Raw genomic sequence first — 21213 nt, forward strand, 5'->3', positions numbered from 1 at the left:
GAAAATTAAGTGCTTCATTGAAAGCTCCTTGTCCCCACACGTTCTCCATGTCAGATTTTGGGGCTGTATTTAACCATTTTGTAATTTTCCACAAGTAATATCTCTATCATTCTTCACAAAACTACTTCCATCACTGTATGTGAAACCAGGCATGCTCTGTTATTCTTATTTGTATGATATATGGTAGACTTTTGGTGTTGCTTTGCAGAAATACGACTCCAAAAGAAAAAAAGAATTAAAAAACATAACTGTATAGCTGTGTCTTGACATTTTCCTTTCAAAGTCTATTTTCTCCAACACAACTTAGAAAGGACCCACTGGATATTTTCAAATTTGGTAACTTCTAAACAAGGAGGTGCAATACTACTAATCTGTGTGTCAGCCATCACAATTTGTTAATCCAGCCTCTCAGTTTCACTTCAAGAATGTAGTTATTTGTAGCCGGTGTTTTAAGCTGCTAAGAAAAGACGTTTTGGATTAATAAATGGACACTTCTGCTCTCTTTTCAATTCACTTTTAAAAACTGGCTCTTCTGCCTCCGGAAAGGATTTTCTTTCAACTTGATCTTATTCATTTCTTGTCATAAACAACTCCGCAATGTGTCAGATCTGCAAACTTGCGTGTGGAAGGAAAAGTGTTGATTCTAAGAGATTTCAGCTATCCTTAGCCAGAACTTTCCCTCGGAAAAATAGACCTCAATCAGGAGGTAATCAGAAAGATGTTTCAGTTTGATATCACATTGTCAGGAGACACCCACGTTTCATTCATCTCACTTGTTAAATTTGTTCAGTAGCAGATGTGTGTTTTATTTCTGCCTGTCTGCATGGTTTTACTAAAGCAACTGTGAATTTGTATGCTAAACAAAAAAATATACAACACACCCTTGAGCAGCAAATGCACTTAATAATGCAAACATATGGCATGAGTGGGACACTGAGTGGAATGAGAGAACTGAGGCCACATGCTGCTGCTGCTCTCTCCAAGGTCAACAGCTGGTCACACAGACTGTAATAATCATGGAACTGTCAACCTGACTACCAAGTGGAACCGTAAATTTCATCTGTTATTTAGTGTTACTGTACACAACCAGTTTTGCTGTGTTTTCTCAGCCTCTGTCGTCTTTATCAAAGTGTTTAAGTCACTTGAAGTACAGAGCCCTTACTCTGTCTATTTGGGTTCTAACTTTCTCTGTTTCTGATTTGAAAGAATTACAACACATGAAATTAGTTTTAGTAAAAAGAACAATTAATAATATTGTTTTAAAATGTTCTACTGCACTGATCTATGAGAAAATGTTGAATAGAAACTATCAGCATTTTTAAAAATCCTACATTGACTGTGAAACCTACCCTGGTAGCCTCGTTTCCCTAATGAAACTATGCAACTACACAGCGTATAAATGATATAAATTTAACAGCATGACTACCAAATGTAAGCATACAAGGGTTGATCAGAAAGTTAAGAACCTGAGCCTGTAAAAATCTAAAACCGTACCTGTTTTACATTTAACCACAATCCTCATTTCAGTAGTTTCCCTGTGCAGCAATACAGAGCTCCCAGTGCTCCTGCAATGCTTGTAACACTCCCTGGAAATTCCATTATCTAAACGTGTCAAGCACCATCTGCAATGAGCACTGGAGCTCTTTAACCACATCAACAGCAACCCTGCAGACCGAATTTCATTTTGGTGAAGAGGAAGAAATCTCAGGGAGTAGGGACAATCTGGTGAGGAGGGCAGGTGGGGAGCAAAGATTGTGTTGCTGTGGCCAAAAAAAACCTGTACGTGATGATTGTGCTGCAACCTTCTGCACAGCACAGTGGAGGATCCAGATGTCATCCCACCATGAATGTTTTACCTCAGACACCTCACGAGGTTAGAGAGGAACCGTAAAGTGCACAACCTCATGAATGTTAATAACAGCAAATGTGCTCCTGGTGCACTCCTCACTTCCAACCTTACGATTTTGCAAATTGCAGCACTTCCACTGTGAAAAGAGTTGCTTCTCCTGTCAGTAGCAGCTGCACACCCACCTCTCATCACCAGTGAGCATTTCAAAATTAATGCAGGTGCATGCATGACTGTGATACACTTCATGCAGACAGTCCTGGAACTTTCTGATCAGCCCTTGTTTTTACTTATTTGTATACATTTTTGAATCTGTAAACAACTGTTAGTTAAATGGTTTAAAATTCTTTACATTTATTCATGACCAAACCTCTTTCTCTATCTAGAGTTATAAATGAGCTCAATTTGTAATTTTACTTTAACAACCACAATATTATTGAATATAGAATCATAGCTTTCTGATTATATTAACAAAATAACGTGGTAATGTTATTAGCATCTAAATACTAACAGAAATCATGTTTTTTATGTTTTGTGTTTTCTGGCAGAAACTGTGAGGTAAAGAGCAACATTTAAATTTAATTCACTCAAGTTTGGATTAAATATCACTTATTAAATTCAACCTGTTTCAGTATGCAGTGTACTTTCAAACAACACACAAAGCAGAAAAACTTAATAGGAAAGTTAATGAATGTAATCACTTTCAAAAGAAAAACTAAACTGGACTGTTTTCACATAATAGTGGGTGTTTGCGTATGTGCCACATCAACAACAGAGAAAATATTACAGGTACTTTTGGAAACTAACCTGTCGACGATGCCGCACATATCAATCTGCAAGTGGCTGTAGTTTCCCAGCAGCCTTTGCTGCACACTGATCAGATTAACAATTTGGTCATCCAGGGTTAAGAGACGCATACATCCCTGAAACGCCTTGAAGGGGTTCCTGCACTCCGTCTGAGTTGGACAACCTGAGGACAGAAACACATGACAATACTCAAATAATGGACTGTTTTTCTGTATGCTGTTTGAGAGGATTATCAACAGGGATGAAATAAACGTCTTAAATTTATTTTAATTAATTCTAGCACAAACAAGAAACGGCCAACAAAATCCTGCTTTTCTTCAATGAAGCCACGAAATGCATCTTCATCACACATGGTAATCATGTTTAAACGGAGAAGGACTGGGACCACTGTTTTCTTTCTCTTAGTCTTAACTTAAATGCGTTTTCCACAGAGGCCCTAATCCTCTTTTACTATATATTTTCATGACCTATGAAACTATAAAAGAAAGATTCTTTTTGGGTTTTATGTAGATCCAGTGCACGTGTCAAACACTCTCAGTGCTGTGATCCCACTTCACATCATCTGCATAATAGCCATTATGTTGTTGAGTTCTTTTCCATAAATGCACAGTAGATCAGCATCGACATATTACAGTCATGTACAGCATGGGCGGCACACAGGCATCCACAGATAGGGTCTAGAGGACTCTTGCGGACTTGGGTAGATGACAACATTTTTGTAGGATTGGCAGTGTCACTTAGAACACCAAGAAACTTGTAAGAAAGGTTATGGTCCACAGCATTAGCTTAACATTCTTTTGCGCTTGTAAACCAGATCACTCTACAGAATTATAGATTGATCATGTGTTTGAGCATCTCTACAAAGTCTCCTCAAAGATACAGGAACAAGGTGAAGCTAGTGGCTCAGTTGGACACAGTGGTGCTTTGAACTAGATGCTAACATGGCAACACTGACGATACTAGCATGCAGATGTTTGGCAGGAATAATGTTTACCATTTTGATTTAGCATTATCATTATGCCAACTTTAGCTAATTAGAACATCAAATTCTGCAGAGGCTGATGGGAATTTGGTTGTTTAGATATTTGGACTCGTGTTGAACAAATTAAAATTTGGACTTGATAATGGATCTAGATATAAAGTCAAGATATCAAACATTGTTAAAAAAAATATGTCATCCTTCTAAATTTACTGGAAAGCCGTCTAATTCTTGCCGATAGACACCAGAGGGAAAGTCACTGAAGTAATAGAAGTAATTCGGCTTTATCCTCCTGAAGATCATTAATGTCTGTGCAAAATATTGTATCAGTCTAAAAAAAACTACTAGATGTTGAGATTTTTTGAGATGCTTAAAGCTCGTGTCCGGAGTTTGAATCGCAGCGTCTCCCAAAACACTGTTGGTCCCACCCTCCCTCTGATTTCGCCCCTTTATTTGTGCACGCCCGCAGTACCTGAGAGGAGTGCCCGGAGCAGTGTTGCCAACTTAGCGACTTTCTCACTAAATCTAGCGACTTTTCAAAGCTCCTGGCGACTTTTTTTTTTTTTGTCAAAAGCGACTAGCGACAAATCTAGCGACTTTTTCTGCCGTTTTGGAGACTCTAATAGGAAAACTCGGCTCATTCTGCAGTTACTGTCCTCAACAAGCAGCAGGTGCTGCTGTGAGCTTCTCCCCCTCCCAAAGCACAGGCTGTCAGTCCAATAACCCCGCAGCAGTCTCAGTGAGGGGAGGGGGAGACCCACATCACTCCACGGCCAGACGATAGATGAATCGCCCATGCACAAAGTCACTACAGATCCCATCCAGACTTACGGAGCCATATAAACAAAAATGTTTCTTCACTGTCATACTAAAATAAACCACAGCATTTAGCCTCTAGTTCAAAAACATATTTTGGGTGTTTTATACTCACTTTTTGGTCTATTCCACAACGTTATTCCTCTCTCCTACAACGTTGATTACAATTACATGCAAACTGGGAAATATGCAAATTAGGCGATGATGTCATTTAGCGACTTCTAGCAACTTTTAGGACAGTCAACAGCGACTTTCCTTACTGAGGAGTTGGCAACAGTGGCCCGGAGTGCTGCAGCATCTTGCCTGTTTTGCCGTTTTCCACTCTTCTACATTTAGTACATTTCGTAAATAATAAAGGAATTACGTTAGAATTCTGTATTGAGTCTAACTTGTCCTAATACCAAAATAACATGAATCTGCTAGGACGAACGAGTAAAGTTTCAATATGTGATTACACTCGTGTATCCCTCTCGATGACGTTGTTTATCAAACTTAGTGCATTTACGCGTGTATATGTGTTACATTGTTTATTTATTTCTATCTAGAGTTCAGAATGGCATGACTCCTCTGACGAAGAGTGTGTCCCAGACGCCCCAACATCTTCCTCCAGAGGTCGGGCATCTAAACGAAGCCGTCAGGCGGGCTATGGAGGCCGTGGTCGGGGAGCGACGCGAGCACCCCGAGCCAAAAAACGTCCTGCAGTCTCTTGGCCTGATAAGCCGTGGGATTGGTAACTTTTCTGGAAGTTGCTGAGCCCTGATGCTCTCTCCTCCACAAGCAAAACAAATGTGCGTGCGGCTGCGTAGTGCGTAGCTCGCCCACCTCTGCATGGGCTCGCTTGCTGTGCACGTAACCGTTGATTGACAGCATGACAAAGCTGAAGCTCGAACTTGATTGGTCGGCAGCGACCGGCGCTTTTTGGAATAACATGGGGGTCTGTGAGAGGAAGGCGGAGCTCATGAATAAATTTTCATATCGCGTCATACTAACATTATATTATAGTATCGAACTAGACTAACACATTTAAGCTTTGTTAAAAAATGATACATAAATTGAAAACAAATGGAAACTCCGGACACGAGCTTTAACAAAATTTTTTGACCTCCTGGTTTTACTGAGGAATAGGTCAAGTAGTTTTTTTTCTATAATATATATATACATATATATATATATATATATATATATATATTTAAAAAAAAGAGTGCCTAACCAACAAACCTTTTTCTCTCAACAGAGTTCACATTCAATTCCAGAAAGTAGTTCATCATATAATCGTGACTGGATGTTTTCTACTTATTAGCTTGTTGCTCTCAAACCATTTTTGTTCACCACTCCATTATGTTGACCTATGTGATGAGCGTTTGTGTTTATCCTCATTAAAGCCCCCAGGCAGACCAGAGGTGGCCGTCTGATAAAACCACTCTTTGATGAATATGAATCTGAATGAGCTCCATGTCTTTTTCATCAGTGAGTCATGCTTGAGGTTGATCCTAGATGGTGTTCTGTGACCAAATGCAGCATTTCTGCTCCCGGCTTGGCGTTGCTCTAATTACAGCCCAACCATCACACTCACAGTTCAACACTTCCCATCAGAGGAGGGGAAATAATGAGTCACTGCTCGTTGTCACTTTGAATTTTAGAAGCTTAGATGAAGATTTTGAAGAGACTATTTTCCTTTTGGCAGTGAGGATGACGCAAGGAAGAAGTTTTGAATATGCAGCGTTAATACAGTACACTAAGAAAACTGAGTCTTCTCTGTAATTACTTTAGAGGTTAAAATCCCAGTACTTCACTATAGCAGTCAGGCTCATTGTATTTTTTATCATATGAAGACAGTGCTTCTGTGATCATTCTGTTTACCATTCATAAATATGATTTACTTCATAAGAAACTACAATGTATTTGTGTACAGCAGATGTGAGACTTGACCCTCACAGCCACAAAATCCACCTGTGGGGTTGAAAAGAATGCCATCTTTAAAATAACAAACCAGATTCAGGAAAATCACTGTGTTCTTTGGTACAAACATGTAGCCAGTAGCAATGCAGCTGTGTCCACTCGTCTTGTAATAAAAATTCAGGGATGTTTTAGGTGAACTGGGCTGAACACGAAGCCGTGTTCACACAGCGGAGAAAAGTATGGACACAAACTAAAAATTCAATAGTAAAATATCTGTAGTATGTAGAGCCTCCTTTTGTTTCCAGCCTTGGTAACATATGCACCACCAGTCAAAAGTTTGGACACATCTTCTCATTAAAATTATTTATTTGTATTATTTTCTACATTGTAGATTAATATTGAAGATAAACCCTTTTTTAGTTACAACATAATTTCATATGTATTCTTTTACAGTTTTGATGTCTTCAATACTAATCTACAATTAATTAAATAAAAACCATTCAATGAGAAGGCGTGTCCAAACTTTTGACTCGTACTGTATGTGCACTTTGAAAAATGTTGAACACACAACATGGATGTGGTGTTTCTATAAAGGTGCAGGACTTCATAGTGCAGTGAAATGAGTGTAAAATGTGTGCAAAAAAGAGAAACTGTTGGGTTCAGACAGTTGATGTAGTTGTCAGCTCCTCCCATATGCAGCTTTTAAGTGTATGAACAGATGATACAAGAAAAAAACAGTGAAGCACTGCTGTAAAAATGCAAAATATGTCTTCACAAGAGAACCTAAATGTGCTGACAAACACTTTACATTAATAAAAAATGCAACATGTTTTTATAGGTGCTCATAATTATAATATCAGCGAGTCAAAACTGCTGATTAAATGATTATATACAACTAATGCATGACAAATAAGGTGACCTACAATCCAGTGTCACCAGAGGACTTCCATGTAACAGGAAAAAGGCTGTTCACTCTCATTAGTAGAAAATGAGATGATATAGCAAGTTAATGCACTGCATATATCCACAGCATGCAGTTCGTCTTTATTTGCATGAGAGTCTGAACTGGAGGGAGAAAGCATACAAGTTGCAGAGACAGGTGGGGAGATAAAAGGGAAGAAGCCTGAAGAAAAAATAAAAAGGGAGGCGACTGAGAGTGCTGGTAATGCATCAAGTAAAGAAAAGCAAAGAGAGAAAAGAAATCAGAGAAAGAAGCGGAAGGCAAGGGAGAGGAGGAAGATGACTTAGAGGACAGAAACGTCAAAGAAACAGAGAATAGGAGAAGAAAAGTGAGGACAGAGGAGGAGGAGGGAGAGACTGAGCAGCTTTATGACTTCATCTCTCTCTGGGTGCTACTAAACCTCCAACGGAGATCTGGAGATGATAATTATTACCCGAGTACCTGCATGAATTTTAACCAGCCTCGAATGTCTGTGTCAGCAGTTTTACCATCGCGCACTGCAAAATACAATTTAGAGTATTCGACAAGAGCGGGCCCTTACAAATGTTTAGAAATTCATGGAAACTCTGTCCCAGTATACACATGTATTTTAAAAGTTAGTGGAAAAAAACAACACACATTCTTTGATGTTGTCTTACCACCGAAGAAGAGCTGACTGTGAGCGGTCAGGGGAAGAGGGATGATGGTGTGAGCCGTGGCTCCTTCGTCTTTGTCCACTGTGATGCTCAGATGATCCTGTCTGAAGTTCAGCTCCACAGAATGCCACTGACCGTCATTCAGACCTGAACCTGACAGTAAGCACACATAGAGAACCAATGATGTGGTGTCATTGGGTTTACAATTCTACAATTTCATTTAGCAGACGCTTTTGTCCAAAGCAACGTACAACACAAGCAAGAATTCAGACATAAGGAAAAACCTGTAGTAAGTGCAAAAGTGCAAAAGTGCTTCGAGTGCGATTGGTCAAAGGTGTTGCCATCAAGTTGCAGAATAATCCCCCCCCCCCCCCCCCCTTTTTTTTTCAACTTTGTCAGCGCTAAATACGTGCTGGGTTTGGGACCACCTGACTTATTCTACCCCTAAGGTGGAGTCGGATTAAGTGCCTAGGTGTTTCTCTGAACAATTGAGTCTTCAATTGTCTCTTAAAAGTAGAAAGGGATTCAGCAGAACGCACAGAGTTTGGTAGTTTGTTCCACCATTTGGGAACAACAGAGGAGAAGAATCTGGCTAGAGATTTCGAGCCATGCTGGGCTGGAAGCACCAGGCGTCTCTCACATGGGTTTAAATCTTAGTGTGACCTACATGTCTGAGTTTATTGTCTGTAATGAGTCAAACACTTTCCGTCTTCTGAAGACAGATATCAGAGTTCAGATCAAGACTCCACACCAGCTGTTAAGTGAAATGAACACATAAGCAGTGCAGCAGCACCTTCATGCCTCCACCACTTTTTACACCTGATGTTTTCATGTCAAGTACTCCTGTGAGATCACATCGTAGGTTCACACATGAAAAGGAGAAAATACATTTGAAGCCTAAGGAGATGCTTCAGGTCACATTTCAATGCAAGATGTGTGCAGACAGCTGCCTTGGTGGAAACAGATGTGTGGGCTGGGTTATGGTCTCTCTGAACTAGTTTGTAGACGTGCTGTCCCATCATGTCGGGGAAGGAAGGTGTTCATAGTCACTCCAAACTGTCACACTGGGAGGTGGTGTGAAAAGTCGACGATCAAATTTGGAAGGAGGGGGAGAGGTGGGATATTTTTTAAAAACAGAAATGGTGCTGCACATTTTTAGACAATCTCTCAGCAGAGACGCTGATAGTGTGGTGTGGGGTTGAACACATGAAAAATGCCATAAATAGTTGAAGCGCTACACACATAGAAACCAGAACTAGAAAAAGAGGAACAATGTGCAGCTCCTCTCTCACCTCCACACAGCTGGTTAGTCTCTCTGAAGTGTGTGAATGTCAGATCGATGGAAAGCTTTGGAAAGTTAAAGATAATAGGTGACACAGAAATCCACTATCTAAAGCGGGAAAAGCAGACCAGACCATCAATCCAGCTTATCTGTTCCCTCTGTCCATTTAACTAACAGGGAGTTGCCAAGTTAGGAGAAGTGCCTTGATTTGATACAACAAACGTGTGAATCTGTAGATTCAAAGGTGTGGCCACGAACAATCATGACTGAAGCTACCTGTGCTGAGCTCCAGTGGAGTCCTGCCAGCTTTACTGATCTGTAGACGAAGCCTGGCCTCGCTCAGGTACAGGAGCACTGTGCCATCCTGCTGTGGGAGGTCAAAGGTCAAGAGCAGTCCGACCTTGTTCCACGTCCTGAACTGTAGCGCTACAGAAGCAAGCCCTGATGACCAGGACGTCAGGCCGGGCAACTGGAGGAAGCTGTGGGAGTCAGTGAATGTCACAGCGACTGAAACTGGCTCAGCACAAGAAAAGGTCACATTGCCCTGAGATGTGGAAAGGCAGAGAGAGAGAGAGAGAGAGAGAGAGAAATGATTATGACAGAGGTAATAAAACATGAATATTCATCAATTGCGGAGGCTGACTCGGTTTGACTGGGTGTCACAGAGGTCTCATCAGCACCTCTCTGGAAAAGGACACCTGTATTAGCATACTGATATCAGCTGAGCCGCTACAATGCTGTAAGCTGCCATTCAAAGCCTGAAGCATCAGGGTCAGATCGCTTTTGCACCCACTTTTACCATTAGAGTCACATCTCCTGATCCCTGCATGCACAGGGAAATAGAAAAGACAGAACAGACAAATACTATTACAGTAAGGATTAGCATTAGCATGTCAAAAGTTTCCAAAATACAATTACTACTAAAAACTATGAAACTTATGAGTCATGCCTCTGGAGGGAAATAAAGACCCTCAGCATTAGATATGTAATGTGATGATATTATCATAATGCGAGCTACACATTGTACATTGATTTCCACAGTATAACTCAAATCACAAATTTCCCTGATTAATGTCTTCTTCTTTTCAACTTCTTCACTTTTCCTTTGCAGTTCTATTGCTTTGGGCTTTCTAACTCCAAAATGTGGAAGTGATGGCAGTGGTGATGATAATGGAGGCGATCATGATGATGCTAATGATGATGATGAGTGTAAAAATAGGGAGGATGATGATGCAGACAATGAAAATAATGATGATGACAATAATAATCCTGACATTGACCATTAGCATAATACTGACACTGATGATATAAAGGAAAAAAAGGAGGAAAGAGTCGAAGGAGGAGTTTGAAGGGAACAAAAGTGATGAACTTGTTGGAAGTTTCTCATCATGGCAGCGGTTGATTTTAGTGTTGATAAGGGATGTTAACCACTGACAGATATAATTAATTACCACTGTGATGAAAAGACAGTCAAGGCCATGCAGAGCTTTACAAGAATCATGAGAAGGTAGCAAATGCTTTTCATTATTTAGTTGTTTTTTTTGTTCTTGCTTTTAATTTGAAAAAAAAAAAAAACGTGAACTAACCTTGAAGCCATCCATCACCTTCTAAGCAAAGGTTTCATGTATGTTCTGTTGCTAAGTTAATGGATATGAAGTCAGAAAGTATCAGAGCATTTTTTCAATTGTTGCAACGTCACAGTAAGTGATTCACTACATGTGCAATAATAATAATAGATGTTTTGCACTCTTGTAAATCACTCCTACACACTATGGTTTTATCTCACCATACATAGTGTGCAATGATACATGACCAAACAGCAATGAAGGCTCCAGGGCTAACCATCATATATAAATAGAATAAAATCTTAACTATATCCTAGGAAACCACTTATTTTCAGCTCAGTTTACAAAGTCAGACTGAGCTCTATACTACAGTTCCCATGAGCTACAGAGATAAACCAGAATCCTTCAAAGTTCAGAGTATTTGGTTTTCTAATGAGAATAAAAACAATGCCACAGCCACTTAATTGATATAGAATTGATCCAGAAATCAGATTTTACTCGATTCAAACTGCTGAATGCAAACAGACTTTCACAAAGCTGAATCTGTAAGAACAACCCCTCCATCAAAGCAGTTATTTTACTCTTTAATCCGTCTTTGGACGTGGATTTGACTTTTCTCTTTTATGCACACTGTCTTGTATCTTTGGCTTTACATCAAAGAAGAGATCAGATTCTTTTTTTCCCCCTACAGACTCCACCAAGAAAGCTTTGTGCTGCTCAGAGAGCGGAGGTGGAGGTGCTCTGCTGCATGGTAACAATAACATTGTCTGTGGCAGTGATTTCCAACGTGGGGCTGGGAACTGAAGAGTGGTCACAAGACAAATCTGTGTGGTTGTAAGAAGATTATCAGGAGAGAAAAATAAAATGACAGTGTTGTTTTTCTACTTTTTACACTACACTTTGACATTTCTATAATCTTTGCTTTTTGCAGTTGAACTACTGAATACTGGACACATTTTCATAAAAAAACCTGTTGAACTTAAACACGTCATAAGAGAACATTATTAGCTGGAGGTCATGAGAAAGTGTTGTTTTGCTATGAATCACCACAAGCTATTACTTTTGAAGCTCACAGCTACCTGATAAAACACTCCCCCTGTTGCTAGTCTGTAGCTCCAACACACTATATCCCCACAGTCACCTATTTGTCCTTCTGAATGCCAGATTACCACAAAGATGTTCTAAAAATGCTGAAACACAATAACTTACCACTACAGTGACCTGGGGGCTGTTGTGTTTAGCCAGGTGTATCAGGTTGAGGTCACTGTACAGCAAGTTTTCCATGCAGCCATGAAAGTTCCTGTTGGAGAGGATGGGTTTCTGCAGTCCATGACTCTGCACAGCTGCCAGACTCAGCTGCACAAAATGTCAACACACACATACACGTTTCAGTGAACCTACTGTACAAATAACCACTGCCCTCTGAAAGATCGAGAGGTCGGTGTAAAAACCTCCTGCTTTTTCATTCCATATGCTAACTAATGTGTCTTGAGTGTGATGTCTGATTTATCTAACGAGTACATGTAGTGGAATTAGTCCCAAAATCACTCAAATAAAACCTCGGAGTGCACATGTCATGTGAACACAGACAATACTATACTCGAGTAGAAAATAAATTTGCGAAGGAGGATTTCTGCTCCACATGCACAAATACAGGAGTGCAATGAATGCTCACTAAACCTTCTTTATGTGCTCACAACTGTTCAACCCTCACTTGTTCATCAAGTTGATTTCTTAGGTAGTGGCTATGATAAAACTCCTATAATTGGCTGTATGAGTCATGTTTATTGGCTGACTGACAGCATTTTTGTTGCCATTTTCGATCCAGTGTAGTTGCAAGAGTAACAAAGGTTACCAGCTTCAAAGTAAAGTGAGAATATTAACGGTCAAAGATGTAGTTTCACACCATTTATAAAATAACAGTAATGTAAATGTAATAATCTCACTTCCTACTTATGTGCGGACACATCACTTGGGGGTTGTTTTAGCACTAACTGGTATCTCTGTGTTCTGCAGGTGGCTGCTCATAATGATCAGGGACACCTGTAGCACTCAGTGTGCTCCTGGTTATGTTCTGGCTGCAGTCTAATCACTCTAACCGCTTCTGTCCACAGACACCTCACAACCTTATCTGGTTATGTTGCTTCAGTTCACTCTTTTTGTTCCGGCTTGCACCTTATAGCACACGTCACACACACACACACACACACACACACACCACTGACCTTACTGATTTCCACAACCCTGCAAAAGCTTGTTTAATTTTGCTATTAATCTTGTTAAATTTGGCCTAATAAAACATTTTTAAACGTTATCCCTGGTGTGTCTCCTTTCTGTTACAGCCCTTTAGCCTGGTTACAACATTTACATTATAACAGAGTCGCCATCAACATCATTCAAGAGCAGAAATGTGCTGGGTAATTACATAAACAGCTCAGAGGACAGTAATGTGAAGTACATTTACTCAAGAGCTACACTTCAGCATCATTTTGGGGTACTTCAGTGTTTCCATCTTCTGCCACTTCAACTCTACTACAGTTCAGAGGCAAACGTTAGAATTTCAGCTCTATGTTTATTTGATAACTTTAAATACTCGTGTGTACATTTAGATTAATGCTGCAAAGAAATTTTGACATTGTATTGTTAGAAGGTCCAGCAGTATTAGATTAAGATTAAATTTTATTGATCTCCAGGGGGAAATTTACTCAGTAGTAAATATTAAAATTACTTTCATCTTAACAGCTGAAGAATTAAAATGATGAACGCATTAGTGGATTAAAATTTATAATCCAGTAAAAATATATGCATTATTCAGAGATGAACCATTTTGCATAATGAGCGCTTTCACTTTTGGGACTTTATATATACATATATATATTTTGATGCAGATATTTTTTGTACTTTCACCAAAGTAAAAAAAATTAACTTAAGATTTTTTTTCTTGTGAAAAGATTTCTACACTGCGGTATTGTTAAGTTTATCTAAATACAAGGTCTCATGATTTCTTCCACCGCTGTTATGGCACGTGTCCACAGGGATCGCATGGAAATGCACCACATCTGAATATCACCCGCTTGGTTCAACGACGGCTAGTTTAGACGTTCAACGAAAGCTTCACAATGCCTCTGACCTCCGCTCACCACATGGAATTTGCATAAAGTAGAAGTCAAGTCTGTTTTATGGAAATGAGCTGTGGGTAGCTCCAGGACGACACACCACAACGCAGCTTCAAACGTGCCACAACGCAACCACCACGCGATGCAGTGAGTTTCACAGACAATGAATGGGATGCGAGAAATTGACGGATCCTGTGGACACGTGCTATAAGAACATGCCGGACACAAGAGTAGTAATAGTCAATCAAAGGAGCAGAGTTATCATCCACTGTCCTGCTTCTAAAAGTTTTAAAAGTTAACTTGGAGAGCGAGCAACTGTAGAACAGAAATGAGTGAATAGGGATGGTTGAGTTTGCACCAGTCACAACCTCGTGCTCGCAGGACTCCAGGTATGTATGCAGAGCAGAAATTTTTCCTTGCAAGGATGGTTTTCTGCATGTGGATTCTGTTCTTTGCACTTGTATCATGTGTAAACATCTGGTTTTCATGTGCATGGGTTTTAAGACAAATTAAACAGAATGAGTAACTGCCTCACTAAGATTCTCTACTGAACAGGTTGATTGTGCTGCAGGATCACTTGTTGGCTGTTTGGATACATTTGCTTCACTACTAAAGTCCAACATGAAGACAAACAGACCATAAACACCCTACTGTATTCTGTAAAGACTGAAAATACAAAAAATTATTCAGGGTGTTATATGTTTAACAGATTTGTGATCATTGTAATAACTCTGTGTGTGTGTGTGTGTGTGTGTGTGTTTTTCTCACCGTATGAATGTGCCAGTGGCTGAGTTCAGCTGGGACATGAACCTGCTGCGTGTTTTTATCCACGGTGAGGTTGAGGTGAGTGCTGAGTCTCTCCAGCTTTACATGGTGCCAGTGCTGGTCATCCAGTAGACTACCCAGAGAAACAAGGAGCTGACCACCAGAGGGTGAACTCACACCTGCAACACCAAGGGAGGAAGGAGAAAAAGGGTTGCCATGTTGACATGATGGTGTATTTTATTAAAGAGCTAATGCAGAAATGCTTTTATTTCCATTTCCCACTAAGGACATTCATTCTGATGTGTGTTACCTCAAAAACACTTCAAGGTCAGCATCCTGTGTGTCCTCTGTGGAACATTTTAAAAAGCAATCAGTCACTGTCTCTTAATTCTGGTAGCAAGAAAGTCTAAAGGAATTTTGGTGTTTGATCTACCAAAACAAAAAAAGCGCCACAGAAACACTGCCACTTCAGTGGAATATTTTCATCTTTGTTTCACACAAGGAGCAAGACACTGAGGTCACAGTCTCTCATTAGAAAGCATCTATCTGTATGCTGAAAGGGAGGACAGAGCAGGATAAATGATGATGCTGCAAAATGATAGCAGGACATAATTAATGACAGAACCAACACCAGCAGGTCTAAACTTGTGGATCCATCCCTGCAGTCCCTAATGTGTTGAGAGAGAGAGAAGAGGATCTGCTGACAGAACGAGCTACAACAGAAGGAGAGAAATATACCAAGTCATTATTTATGAAGGGCATTCTCCTCTTGACAGACAGAACGATAGCTACACCAATAAGGCACAACATTACAACCACTGACAGGTAAAATACCTTCACCATCTCATGACAATGCAGTGTTCTGCTGGGAAGCTTTTGGTCTTGGCGTTCATGTGGATGGTACTTTGACATGTACCAACTCACCAGATGCTGCTACAGACCAAACCCATGTCCACATTGAGGACAACAGAATCTCTAAGCAGGATACCGTTGAGCACTGCTCATGAACACAACAAAGAGACCAGGGGCCTCATTTATCAAGCTTGCGTACGCACAAAACAGGGCTAGAAAGTGGCGTAAATCACAACCTTTGCGTAGAAACTGGCGTACACTGTGTACGTTGTGATTTCTAAAAACAAAGTTGGCGTGAGAATGTGCGCACCGATGTGCCAACTTTTTTCCCCACACTGACCGGCTCGGATAGTCTCAATGAGTGTCCCACGACATACTAGAGATGTTTTGGCGCGACCTCTCGCGCGATTTCAGAACGAAATTTGATTTCTAGCGTCCTGAGATTTGGATACAGACCACAACAAAGAGTGATCGCCAGGTAATGTGGAGGTTTTTGTTCACTTCTCATCTCTAGTATGTTGTGGGACACTCGTTGAGACTATCTGAGCCGGTCAGTGTGGGGGAAAAAAGCACGTTAGGGCGGACTTTGACGCGGGGGGGCAAGTTGCCCCATACTTTTCGCTAGCTGAGCTGCTAGCTGAGCTGCTAAGCTGCCTGCCTGGCTAAATACTGGAGCTATGTCTAAAATTCATTTCTCCATCACTCACATGTATGAAATGACATATGAAAACAGACCCCAGGTTGAAAAAAACCGAAGTTCCTCTTTAACACTTTGTACAACCTCCTTTTGCCAACAAAACAGCACCGAATCTTCTCCTATAATACATTTTTCAACAATTTTCGGTTTGAGAGTATGCTTCTGCAATAGAAATTGATTTATTTTCAGGCTTTCAACACATCTTAATTACTGAGGGCGCTGTATTAAGAATATCATGCTGATTTCTCTTAGTTTTAAATCAAAATCTGATGACAGCTGGTATGTTCCCAACACTGTCAATATGATAAAACCACATCCAAACCATCCTGTTGGAGCAGATTAGCTGAGTGTTGAAGACTCACTTGCTGATTGTTGATTTCTTAATTCCAGTCCCTTAAAATCCAGTTTTAAAACTCAGTTTTAAAGGATTTGGATTCAAATTCTTCACCTTGGAGCATAGACTGTAAATAAAAGACAGATGAAGCCACAGTGATGCCAACCATTGATCTGAGGAACTTAAAAGCCTTGAGTTCGAACTTTGCCCATGCTCTCTTAATCTTTTGAAAACAGATGTAACGAGCATCAGATTTATCTGAATGTGACCTGAAGGACATCACAGTAGGGCTGGCCCGAATAGTGGTTTCTGGCCTCCGAATATTCAGGCCATATTAAAGACGAATATTCGTTCCGCCCCGTAACGTCCGACGGGGTGGGGGGGTTGCGGCGGCTTGTGGCGGAGACAGCCCGAATATTCGTATCCGTTCGTCTGGTCTCCCAGGTCCAAATTTTGCCTTCGTTTTGTCTTCAGTTAAACTGAAGAATTCCCAAACAGCGGAGGTCTTCGGCATCTTGTCTTGTGTTTATGCAACGAAGTGAAGCGTGACGTCAGAGTCGGCAGCCACCCGGCCATTCGGGTGGTGTTTACAAACACGAATGGAGGAGCCGAGATGAGCCGAACACGGCGGGATGAGCCGATGTGGGCCGAAGGCGAAGAGAAGAGACGAGCTCCGAATATTTTCATCTGGGGGGAGGAGGGGGTGATCACATAGACATATGTGTATATGTCATAGACATATGTGTATATGTTTATGTGATCACAGGACGAGATGAGCCGATATTCGGATCTCAAAATTATTATCCGGATACCGCCGTAGCGAATGAATATTCGGATATTTGGGATATTCGGGTCCAGCCCTACATCACAGATATGGTAGCAACCTACAGCCCGATCTCACGAGGATTCGTGAAACTGTCACGTAATTTTTTGTTTCGGTTTCGTGCGCACCAACACGATTTCGTCATGTTTTTCGTGCCGCTCACCACAAAATGCACACCAATGTATTTTAAACGGCGGACTTTTCGTGCCACTCAGAACGTATTTCAAACGAATGGGTATATTATATTTTTAAAGTAAAACCGTGGCGAATCCAACGCTATATTTTGCATGACATCGTCCCTAACCATAACCCTAACCATAACCTAACCATAACCCTAACCATAACCCGGTGGTACACTTACCAATTTGCATAGGAATTTAAAGAATGTCCGACGGCTGCAAACGCGATCACACAAGCAGTATACGCCGACGGACAGCTTAGATCGTCATGAATCCGCCGGTATAAACCACTTTCAGATGTGATTACCACAACGGGTTTCGTTGTGAGCAACACAAAAAACATTTCGTGGTGAGCGGCACGAAAAACATGACGAAATCGTGTTGGTGCGCACGAAACCGAAACAAAAATTTACGTGACAGTTTCACAAATCCCCGTGAGACCGGGTTGCAACCTATCAACAAGGTAGATGCTCCCCAAAGCCTACTTGCTTTAATGTCTATTTTACTCTAAATCGATTCATTATTTACAAAATTAGCATCAAGCCACAATGAAAGAGACTTTAAACCAGCAATTGTGACCATAAATCAATTAGGAAAATGTTTAATGAGTTGACTAATCAAGTGAGAACCAGATTCATTTTCTTGTAGACTTTCATACAATCTGAACACTTTTTCAATACAAGAGGAGCTGCCCCCTGCTGATCATTAGGAAGAATGCAGGTTGCATAGCTTTACCCAAAGGTTATGTCTAATTGTATTTACAGCCTGTGGTACACACTCATACACATGTGTTAGTCTGGTTCTGTCCCCAGGAGACCAACTCCTTTTCAGCCTCCAGTCTTTATTCTAAGCTAACTGCTACTGAGCTCAGACATGAGAATAGTGACAACAGTATTTCCCAAAATGTAAAATCATTCCTTTGACAATTAGTCCATTTAAAGTGCTGACATATTTGGTTACACCTTGAATAAGTGAAAATGGAGAAGGAGAAATCAATACAAGTCTAAAGTCTAAGGGTGAGCAATAATAGAAACACTTAACTTCCATTCATGAAACACCCTCTCTCTTTCTCACTGTCAGTCTTAATTTCCTTCATTTCTCTCCTCCTTGCCTGCATGCTTATGAGGAAATTGTGAGAGAGAAGGTTCTGTCTGAGAGCTCACAAACTCAAAATAACACAGTTTGTGTCCCACTGCAATAGCTGCTTGATTTATCTACACTGAATGGACTAATATTGAATGTTCTTGTCTTTAAGCTGAGGGGTTCTGCATTGAGCAGTAGCTTCCACTTTGCAGGAGTCTACTGTTCCAGACAGCTCCCCGAGGCAATATCACCTAATCATATTCTGTCTGCTATTCCACTACGGCTCTTCGCTCAAGCTCTGAATCTGTTTATGAAGGACGACAATGACAAGTCTTATCAGGAAATACACGGTTATAATTGTTTTAGGATTTCAGCATCACGTGGTTCCCGTATTGGAAACACAGCCTGACTGCAGAAGTAATGTACTTTCTCCAAACCAATTCTCAGCTTTAGTCACAGTTGGAAAAGTGACTTTATTACCATAAAAAAACATAGTGGGAAAATAAAGCTCAAAGATATTCATGGTAAGAATGTCCCTGCGGTGCGCATCTCTCTCTGTCCCTCTTCTATTTGAAAAAAAGAATAAAACATGTTGCTAAAGTATCTACATAAACAGAGCAAAGTCAATACTGCATACGAGGAATATCTAAAAAGTAGTGACATACAGCACAGAGTGAAATATTCATTCATACACATTGTCCACATGCAGCAGATATACACCTGCACGTGAATGTGATGTTTCAGCAGGTACTGATTAACAAGTGATAACACAGCTAAAGGTGAATGAAGCCAAGCTAGCGGCACTGCAAGGCTTTGAATAAAGTTAGAACATTAGTCTGACAGTATGATCGCAATGACAAAACAAATCTGAGAGTATTTAGCAGCTATGATGTAAATTCCTCCCTGAGCATGTAGGTTTTGGGATACACAGTCCTACCAAAGGCATCAAACTATTTCATTAATTCATATACCGATATTTTATGAGGAAGTAAAACCACTTTACAAGTTTAATAAACTTCAAGAATACACTAAATGTATTTTCGGGAGGAACACTGGATGTAAATACTACTTGTGTATGTTTGTTTGCAAGAAAATTCATCCCCTGTAACTCTCATCGTGTTAACGTACAAGAACTACTGACTGGGCTCCCTGTGCAGACCCAAGAATAAACTGTTGGAAGAAACAATCATCGTAACAAAATGTAAACTTTTTTTCTTGTCAGTATATTATTAGTAATGAAATTAATGTCACTTGAAATGAAAGTGAAGATTATTATTTCAGGAAAGTTGCAGTTAATCTGCATATAGTGTGAAATGAAATCTCCAGACTACTTTTACAGTCATTTTGCTACCTTTAGTTTAAGGCTTATCTTGGTCATCAGGGTCTTGGCTATCCAGATCTTCTATCATTTGAAATGATAATCCTCAAAGACTTATATCTTAGTCTTTACATCAAGAAAATAAAGTGTACACTACTGGTCAAAAGGTTTGAGACACTTTCTCATTCAAATAAATGAGAATCTGTCTCAAAACCTTTGACCAGTAGTGTATTATGAAATTGATGTGTCTATATGTATCTCATAATGAAATGCTGGTAGTAGAGACATCTTTTCGTAACTGTGTAGCAGAATGAGGCAATACCAGAAAAAAACTGATTGACAAAGCCATGAAAAATCAGAATGATAGAAAAAGTACTTGTTAGATATGACAAAATAAGTTTTAGTGGGGTCTGTGGGTCCAGCAGTTAGTAGGATTGAAGTTAAGAGACTGCCAAAGCTGCTGGTCTAAAAAGGATTTGAATGTGTTTACTAAATTTTACTTCCAGTAGTTGTCAAGAAATTTCACGAAAGAAACAAAAATGAAAAGTCATGGACTAATGTATCAAAGTAGTAAACAGTAGTGGCTGTTGTTGCTAATTGGTAGGTACCACTATTATTCATTATAATTCTACTACTTCTTTGTTATCATTGCTAGTAATAACAAATACTGTAATTATTTCGTCTGATATAATAAAGGCCACGCATCATACAGATGTCTTTAAACATTTATTTTTCTCCTCAGTCAGCTGACACCGTGAAAATTATGAAAATAAAGGACGTACGAACATTTCAAATACATAAAGTTTTACAATTAAATGTCTCCAATTAGACGGATTCCAAAAGTATGTCTTTCAAGCTAGATTCACTCATTAGACGGGTCCAATACGCTAGCTAGCGACAACGACGTATCAAAACTGTCCATATAAAGCACTTTATGAGATATTATCAACAAATATGAAACCAAGAAAACTGAAAAGTCAAACTTACTGTATGCGCCGCTCAGACCGTGCAGAATATTTCTGTTTTTTAGGATGTCCTTTCCTCTCTAATGTTTGCACATGTCTGCAGCCATATTTAATGACCCACAATCCCACAGGTATGACCCTTAACCATAGACTGTATATAAAGATGGACGTAGTATCTGGCTCCAAAAATGAAGCCCACCCGGAAGTGTCAAAAACTTGCAATATCACGCCATCCGCTAGGGTTGGCTCCAAAAAGCTTTTGCTCCATAGACCCCAATTCATCACTGGAAA

At 40.1% G+C, this 21213-nt stretch overlaps 1 pseudogene; it reads right to left on the reverse strand.

The window, feature by feature from the left end:
- The window catches only part of LOC110954377 (contactin-associated protein-like 4), a 163012-nt pseudogene that overhangs the window by 66703 nt on the left and 75096 nt on the right, over nt 1-21213 (reverse strand).

Source organism: Acanthochromis polyacanthus, chromosome 4 (assembly GCF_021347895.1).
Source record: "Acanthochromis polyacanthus isolate Apoly-LR-REF ecotype Palm Island chromosome 4, KAUST_Apoly_ChrSc, whole genome shotgun sequence".
NCBI lineage: Eukaryota > Metazoa > Chordata > Actinopteri > Pomacentridae > Acanthochromis > Acanthochromis polyacanthus.